Genomic DNA, 8,776 nt, shown 5'->3' with positions numbered 1-8,776 from the left:
CCACAGGCTCACCATTGCAAGTCAAGGTGAGGACGGACTGGGAGCAGATGGGACCTGCTCTGCTTGTGAAAGAGCGTTTCTGCTATTTATGCTAAGCGGTGGGAATGCCTCTCAAGCATTTCGGATGGCTCTGTAATGAGGCCGGCCTAAATATGCCAGCATTGTTTGTGCTGGACAATTAAAAACTCCCCCTTGCCACATTAACGGTGTCTCTGGTGGCGGAAGGGCCCGGGAAGGCGCGGGCGAGGGCAGCCCACAAAGCCCGCCTTTTGTTTCGTGCTCCTTTGAACCCTCTCAAAGCCCCCGTTTCAAGGGGTGGCTTTTGTTTTCTTTTCAGCGGGCCTGAACCCAGAGCCGCCTGTTGTTTAGCAACACAGAAATGTGACCTTAATTGACTCTGCTCTCGGGTGCACTGTGTAAATCACTTCTGGCACCCAGGGGGAGTGTCTGATGTGCACCCCCCTCTCCCCAGCCCTGGTACACTGGGGGAGCATCCCCCTTCTGGCCAGTCCCCGACACAGGGGGACCCCGGCTCTGCACACCCCAGCTGGCAGGGGGACGGGATGGGAAGCGGGGATGGGAATACTCCTGCCCCTGCGGCAAAGGGTTTCCCGTTTCCATGGGGGAGCAGGGAAAACCATTTCCCTTTTCTCTTCAAACCCCTTCTGCAGCCGGTGCCTCCTGCTTGTGTTTACAGTCCAGCTGGGCTGGTAAGCCTCTTTACCTGCCTTCCCCGGGACTCACCGGGTTAAAGTTTATTGCGAGATAAATTAAATGATGATAATGAAAATGATTAAGTGATGAAAAGGCAACAACTCCTCCTGCGAATGTCTGACACGCACTTAGCCAGACGACTTATTTGTAGAATACCAGGGGGCTGATACATTAACAGATATAATTTGCGGTCTCCCGAGGAGAGGTTAAGGGCTGGGAGCACAGCTCCCCGGGAGCTGCCCCGTCTCTCCACCTCTCCTGCCCTGGCCTTAATCAAGCGATCATCTCAGCCCGCGCCTCGCTGGCCCCCTCGCTCCTTTCAATGGAGGAAAATTTGCAGACAAATTCCTGCCAGCGGGATGTTGGAGCTCTCCTGCGTGGTGGGATAAAGATACCTGTCACCTCCGCCCGGCCCCACCGCCGGCTCTCGCTGGGAGCGCCGTTCAAGGAGCACCATGCTGATACCCTTATTTGATTACGCCTCTTCATGCCTTCCTCTGTGCGGGAAGAGCTATTCAGCAGCAGCACCGCGGCGCTCCCAGCACGGGCTGGCCCCGCTGCTGGCCTTTTGTTAGCCCTGCTGGCGGCACGCCGGGCATCAGGGCTGCACGGGGGGCCCTGCACCAACCCCCCCACCTGATGCTTTGCAACAGGGCCCTGGCTAGGCTGTTGATTTTTAACCAGAAAACTGTAAAAACCAGGGGGAAAATAGGATTTATATAGAAAAATGAAAGTCTCTGTGAGATAGCTGCTCCATTCCTCTTGCATCACCATGCTTTTGGAATGATGGAGTCAGCTGCCCAGCACCTCTTAGCTGTGTCCAGTAGGAGATCCCAGAGGCACATTACTGGGACCAGTTTCAGGTGCTGCTGGCTTCTGGGTGATCCAGCTCCTCTGTGGCCTCAGGAGATTTTGCTTGGGTTTGAACTTGCAGTGAGGGGATCAATGGTCCCGCTGCCCCGGAGCTCGAACCTCAGCAGCTGGAGATCCCTCTAGCATAAAGAGCTTTCAGCTGCCATTTTGCAGATTCTGAGGCCAGAGCCACCTGCCCCTTGCCATGCTACTCACTGCTCCTGGACAATGCCACCTGCACCCTGCCGTGTCCCAAGGACCAGCAGTGGCCACCTCACCTGCCAAGAAGAGGTGTGCCCTCTGCAGCCAAAGCATTTAATGAGCTACCCCATGCTGCCCCAGCCCCGCAGGCCCTCTGTCATCTCCAGAAGTTTCTTGTACCTTATGTTAAATATGCTGCTCCAGGTGATGCTGGGGTGGGAGCCCCCAGCCAGCCCTGCAGCAGCCTTGGTTCCTGCCTCTCCTGGAGTTAATCACCCGGACTGATAGAAATGTGGAGCAATTGGCCCTTGTTTTGCTTTTCCCTGATAGATTAAAGAGCTTTTAAGTACATGGCTTGTTATTTCTGCCAAGGTACTTATGCACCAAGGTCCTTGTGACTGTAATCAAGCCGCCTCTTGATCTTCTTCCTGATAAACTAAGTAGGCTGAGTGTCCTGTCTGCCTCCATCGGAAACATCCTCAGCCCTTGTGCTCCCCCGGGGTTTCTCTGCAGGCTCTCCAGCTTGGGGTACAGCCTGCTTTGGTGATGTGCATGGCCTTGGCTGTGCCAGGATAGGCTTCCCTGTGTCAGCTCCTCCAAAACAGCCCTTACATCTTCCGAAGCCCATGGTGAAAGAGATGGGGTGGCTGCACAGACCTCCAGGCTCTCCCTGCCTGTACAGATGGAAATCCTCCTGTGAAGTCTGTGGGCTTTGGGCACCCGCCCCTTCCCCCTTTCGCCACACGAAAGTGTGCTTGAAGCATCAACCACCCTCAGATCTCCCTCAAGAAAGTTCTGCTCCACTGGGCAGAGCTGGGGAGCTGTGTGGCAATGGGTATGGTTGGGGCAGAGCATCTCTGGAAGAGAGGGGACTCTCCAAGCAACCAGGGAGGGACCGGTGAAGACCAGCTCTTACCTGGTGTCATGTCCATCTTCTGACCCCCAAGCACAGCTCCAGGTTCTCAGAGAGCCGCAGTGGGCTCCGGTGATGATTGCTGCCAGTTTCCCCACCTTAGCAGCTGATGGCCTACACATGGCTGGCTGGAGAAAGGTGATCTGGGTGGCCACAGCACAGCAAGGAAGACATGTGTCCTTGGATGTGTGGTGTCACCCGCAGAAGCTCAGTTCCTTGAGCCAGAGCCACAATTCAAATAGCACCTGAGGTCTTTGCTGACTCCAGAGTCACTGTGCAGAGAGAAGTGCCAGATGGGCTGAATCACCACTGTATTTGTAAAGACAAAATGACACTCTAGTACTTAATTAATCATCAATATCTTACTTTTGGCCAAAATCCCCCCATACTGCAGGTGTGTGGGGCTGTTGCAGACTGAAGCTAGCTCTCATTAACAAGTGCTTCCCACCCTGCAGGGAGCATCCCCCCGTCCCTGGTGCCGGGCTGGCCCTGCAGCCCCATGCACGCTCACCGCCCAGGCCAAAAAGTGGTATTTGCTGGACTCAGGTCACTGCCCTCCAGCAAAGGGGCTCTCAGCCGAGCCCCAGCAGCACGTCCTGCCACCGGCACGTCCTGAAAAGGACCTTCCGCCGCAGCCCCAGCCCATTGTCCAGGGGCATAATTGGAGGGAGAAGTGAACGGGGCTATAATGAATTCTGCCGCTATTCAGTGGGGCCGGGAGGCAGAAAGCTCGCTGCTCCCGCCAAAGTGCTGAGGCTGCTACTTCCATTCTGCGGCCAGAGGGGAGGTCTCTGGAGGGCAGCTCGCTATTGAGGAGGCTCTGGGGTTGAAACAACACCCGGTGTCTGAAGTTTTACTCTTTCTGTGCAAATGTGCTCCTATGTGGCTGTGCACAGGGTCCTTCCCTGTGGACTTGGCAGGGCTGTAGCCAAGCTTGTGCTCCTCGGCTTGTACAGCACAAGGCTGCAGCTGCACGAGACGTCGGGGTGTCCCTGTGCCCATCACTGTGTTGTGCTGACACCAGCCTCAGCTCTGCTGCCCTTCTCCCAGGGCCAAACCCTCATTCCCTTCTCCCTGGGGTCCTGTGCAAAGCCCCCTCAGACATAGTGACCTCCCTCAGGCCTGAGACCAATGCCTGACCCACCCCCCAGCACCCAGCTGCACAAGCACAGCTTCCCCAGCCCCCTGCCAGGGGCTGCACTGCCCCCCCCTCTGTATTTTTGGGGATGATCAAGCAGCCTTGGAGGGGGGATCCAGCCTGGGGGCGGATGGAGAATATGTGCTGCTCTTCCCAGGCGCCTCAAGGCTGCGAAGGGCCAGACGGTGAAGCGTCTGTGTGGTCCCTCCTGGTGCAGGCAGAGCCCGGTGGCGGGCAGCTCCTCTCCCACGCGCTCCTGCCGGTAGCTGGCCGTCTCCAGACATCTTGCATCGTTCTGCTCAGCCCGGCTGCAGCTGCTGCCGAGCTCCTGCTGGGCTCTCACACGCGGGGTGGGGTTTCCCCCCTCTCCAAAGCCTGCGGACCCTCCCGGCAGCATCCGGCTGGAGGCAGGGACCCTGCCAGGAGTGGTCCTCCGGGATGCTGGGTTGGCTCGGGCACACTTAGCCTGGGTCTGTGGTGCCTCGGCCCCCGGAGAAAGCTTTCTGCCAATTTGCCTGGGCTGCAGAGGGCTTGGGGCCAGAAGAAGAGCTGGCAGCCTGTGCGGAGGTTGGCCTCCCGCACATGAAGCCTGGAAGGGGTGTGGGGGTGTCCAGCTGCTTCCCCCGTGCAGGGAGGCATGTGGGGGCAGCGAGCGCCGGTTGTTACAGGGCAGTCCCCAGGGATGCTGGAGTTGTTCTTGCCCTGAGGTGCACCTGAGGTGCACCATTCTTATTTTACATCCAGGCACTCTTTAAGCAAATGTGTAAGTAAATAATTTCCCCTTCTTGCTTGTTGGGATGACATGATTTCAAACCTTGTAAGGGGATTTAGGGCTTTTGTCTCTGGCCCAGCAAACTGGGCAGGCGCAAAATCAGCAAACCACTGGCAATTACAGCCATTGCAATTTTCTGCATCAGTGCCATAAACAAGCAGGCAGGGGAGCACAGAGCAAAGCACCCTGAAGAGCAAGGGAAGACAAACAGGACTTTGTCCCAGGGTTTAGAGCAGGCTGCAGGCATCCCCAGGGCTAAATGCTGTTCTTCACAGTGCATGGTGCTCTCATAACACCTTAGCTCAGCGGAGCTTAGCAGGCTGTCACAAGCCCAAAGGAGAGCCCTCCTGACCTCCCAGGGAAACGACTCCAGCAAGCAATAAACTAGCTCCTGTTTACTTTGGGAGGAGGGTCTCAGCTTTAATGCAGGAGGGACATCTCTGAGCTGTGAAATGTGGCTGACACCAAAGCCATTGCTGGAGCAGCCCACAGCCACCAGCAAGTGCATGGGGCCAGCGGGGGTCTGAGGCTCCCCATGAAGGATAGAGGCCATGGACAGCCGGTTCCATCAGACCTTTTCCTGTCCTGTTTCCCATGGGTGATGGTTAACCAGCTCTGTCTGCAGCATGCTGCTCCAGACAGGCAAACACCGGGCGATAAGGGAGCCCTCACCCTGTGCAAGGTTTGTTGCAGGTGGCGAGGGCGGGAGCAGGGAGCAGCAGCCGTGCCATGAGGTGCTCTGGTGCAAGACGAGCTCCCCGAGAGGTGTCTTGCAACCTCGTGCTCTCTGTGATGCTGTCTGAGCAAGCACAATGCAGGTCAAGGCCCCTTGCTGGTTTGCCTGCTCCCATCCCACTGCCCTCGTCCGTTTGTCCAGCAGTGCATGGCCATGGTGGTCCAGCTCCTCATCCCTTTGGGGAGACGTGACCCCGCTCACCCAGTGCCTAGCACCAGATCTGCTCACAAACCTCCAGGAAGAGCTGACCCAAACAGGCAGCGCCACAGGCAGGGGGCTGCCCACAGCCTCTGCCTGCAGCCTGCCCGCACGCAGTTGAGCCCAGCAGGGAAGGCAAGCAGCGCCAGCGCCGTCTGCGAGCACAAACAGCTGCTTGGAGCCCGCTCAGAAACACCAGCCCGGGCTGTCCAGCTTCCAGCCCCTCTGTTTCGAGCACAATGAATGCTGAAGGATGGCTGAAAGCAAGCCATGCCGTGGGAAGGGAAGTGCGGAGCTCTGTGCTGTGGGACAATCCAGTGCTGACCCCACGGTGAGGAATGAGGATTGGCTGCAGGGAGAAAGGAAGCATCCATCAGGCCCTCTGGGGTCCTGGCCATGAGACCCTCGTGCAGCTGCTGACCAGCCAGAGCCCTCCCAGATGCAGAGCTGGGGATGAGGGCTCTAATTTACTTTGTTCATCCACTACATGTGGGACTGGTTTGGTTGGGAATGCTGCCTAGTGGAAGGCTTTGTCCCAGCACATCATCATCCCAAAGCTTCCCCATCCCCTTCCCAGGCTTATCGTCTCCTCCAGCACCCATCATGATGGGGCCCTGAGGATGTCCTGGTCTCTCCTCCATAGCCAGGAAGGGCTCTGGTAATTCTCTTCATTTACGTGTTGCAGTTGAACCCAAGTGAAGCAGACCATTTGCTCTCCCCTGCCATAAAACAGATTCATTTCACTGCTGGGACAAAGGCAGGTTGTCTCCCAGGTCCAGAGCTGAGCCTGCTGATGATGGCAGCAGGGATGGGGCTCAGCCTGATGCTGGAGCTGCAAACAAAGCCAAATGTTTCCCAAACACGGCAGGATCAGCCTGTGTTGGTCTTCTTTATACTAGTTGTTAGCCTCAGTGAAGACACTGCTGGGCTGTGGTGGGCTCAGGCCCAGAACTGTCTCCCCTGTTTGGCAGATGCCCTATGTGTGTCAGAACTGCCAGAGAGGGGGGCTTATCTGTGCCTGGGCTGCAGCAGGGCTGTGGGAGCGAGAGCCAGGCAAGATACGTAACTGCGAGGTTCAGCATGTGTCTCTACATCCTGCTCCCTCTCTTGGTACAAACGCTGTCCAGATTTCCAACGTCAGAGGGAGAGACACCAGCCAGATTGTTTTATGGTTTCAAAAACTCCTAATGTTTTCCAGAGAACAGAGCTGCAGCCCATCTTCTGCAGCGGGAAGAGCCGTGGCAGCCTCCAGTCATTGCTGACAGCCCTCTGACCTCCTTGGCAGCCCAAAAAAGCCAACAAAACACAGGGCACCCTCAGAAAGCCTCTTGCGAGGCACCCTGGTGTGCCCACATCCAGAGGGGTGTGTGCCATCTGGGTTCCCAAGAACCCAAAGCAACGAGCAGCCTCCTCCCGGTGCTGCTTGGTAGACGTTTCCCTCGCAGGGCAGGCACGCTCCTGGCAGTGTGATGGGAGCCAAGAGCCTGGGGATGGCGTGGAGCCCCACTTGGGGGGCAGGACCCTCCCCAGGGGCATTTTAGGGATGACTTTTGGTGGGGTATTAAGCAGCAGCAGGCTGTATCTGAGACAGTCTGTGTCTCCTCGGGGTGGCTGGGAGGGCACAAAGGGAGACATGGCTTCACAGGGAGTCACAGGGTGACCCTGCCCTGGCTCCCAGCCCCTGGGTCACTGCATGTTCCAGTCTCACGGTGAGGCATAGTCCCAGCCTCTGCTCTAGCAGAGCTGCCTGAGCCACGCTGGTGTGCTGGCAGGCTCGTTACAGCAAGTCTGCTTTTAATTAAGGAGGATGCTGCTTTTGTACAGCTGAACCCCTCAGGAGTTCGGGTACTAAGCCTTTGCTCCTGCGGTCGGGCTCCTGCTGCTTGCCCCTGTGCAGAAGGCGAAGGGAGCTGGGGCCAGGGGTGTTGGAAGAATATGCCAAGGCGGCATGTCCGCCCCACACAGGACACCAGCTATGTCCCCAGGGCCACAGGGCACGGTGCCCTGCCCCGGGTGTTTGCTCTCCTCAGGCCTGAAAGCAAAGCCCAGGGCTCTTATCATGCCGGGCAGATAAGAGTTAATGCCCCAGCAGTTGTGCTGAGCTGGCTTTATAGGCAATAAACCTCGGCTGGAAACTGCTTCCTAATCATTACAGATTGAGGTAGCCCTACCTCCATGGCTGTCCTTCAGCAACAGCACCTCTGTCCTGTGGTGCTGCCCCTGTGCCCTCCTCGGCAAAGATACTGGGGAAAGACCCCCTCCAGCCCCACACCCCCCCGATGCCACACAGCCCCCGTGCCACCCTCACTGCGGTGCTGGCACGAAGGACACATGCCCGCAGCCTGCTCCCGGTGCTTGTCTTGGGTGCCAGCCCAGGGCTGAGCCATGGCTGTGTGCAAGAAGAGCAGACCACAGCCTGTGTGGGTCAAACCACTGTCCTTGGGCACTTGCAAGGCACCGTGACAGGGAGCTGGTAACCCTGGGGCATGGCTCTGGCATGGCTATGCCATGGGCACAGCTCCGCTGGGCAGGGGATGTCGGAAATGGCTCCTGCTGCAGTCTGTGAAGGGGACAAGTTTGTCCCAGCCCAGCCAGGAACATGGTCCCCAGCGCCAGCTGATGGCGTGGCCGGGAATGTTTAATGAACAGGAGTGGAGTCATTTGTCTGGGCTGACCCCCCCAGGAAGTCTGCACTCCGCAAAACAAACCAGGCTTTTGTTTGACTTGTTTTAAGTAAAACACATGTCACCCCTGTAAATCACAGGTCCCCTTCCCTGCCCTGCCCTGCGGGCAGCAGCAGAGCAGAGGCGGGCACTGGCCTCAAGGTGCTGGTGCAAGCCCCAGTCACGGGATGCTTGGGTCTGGGCAGGATCTGGCCCCACCATCGGGCTGTGTGCCCTGACCAGGGCGGGGAGCTGGAGCATCCTGGTCCCAGCAACAACCAGCCATGCCCAAACCTGTTCGCACACCCGCCGCAGGCAGCCCCCAAGGGAGGTTTACAGCACTGGACCTGGGGGGCTCTTGCCCCGGCACCTTAAGACCTCCTGTCTCGCCCCCCCACATCCCAGCTGGGCTGCCAGCCTGCTTTTCCACCAACGCCATGCTCTCTGCAGGCCGGATGCCTGGATCCCAGCCCAAGGTCAGCCGGCAGCCGCAGGCCCTTGGCACGAACGAGGACCATGGTTTGGGACAGCCGGCTGGGGGGCTGTGCCGCCGCGGGGCCGGGTCTCGTCCGAGGCGTGCGGGCGGCGT

The sequence above is a fragment of the Athene cunicularia genome, assembly GCF_003259725.1.
Source record: "Athene cunicularia isolate RWA chromosome 9 unlocalized genomic scaffold, athCun1 chr9_part1, whole genome shotgun sequence".
NCBI classification, from domain to species: domain Eukaryota; kingdom Metazoa; phylum Chordata; class Aves; order Strigiformes; family Strigidae; genus Athene; species Athene cunicularia.
The sequence above is the reverse complement of the archived record's forward strand: the minus strand, read 5'-3'. Positions refer to the sequence as shown.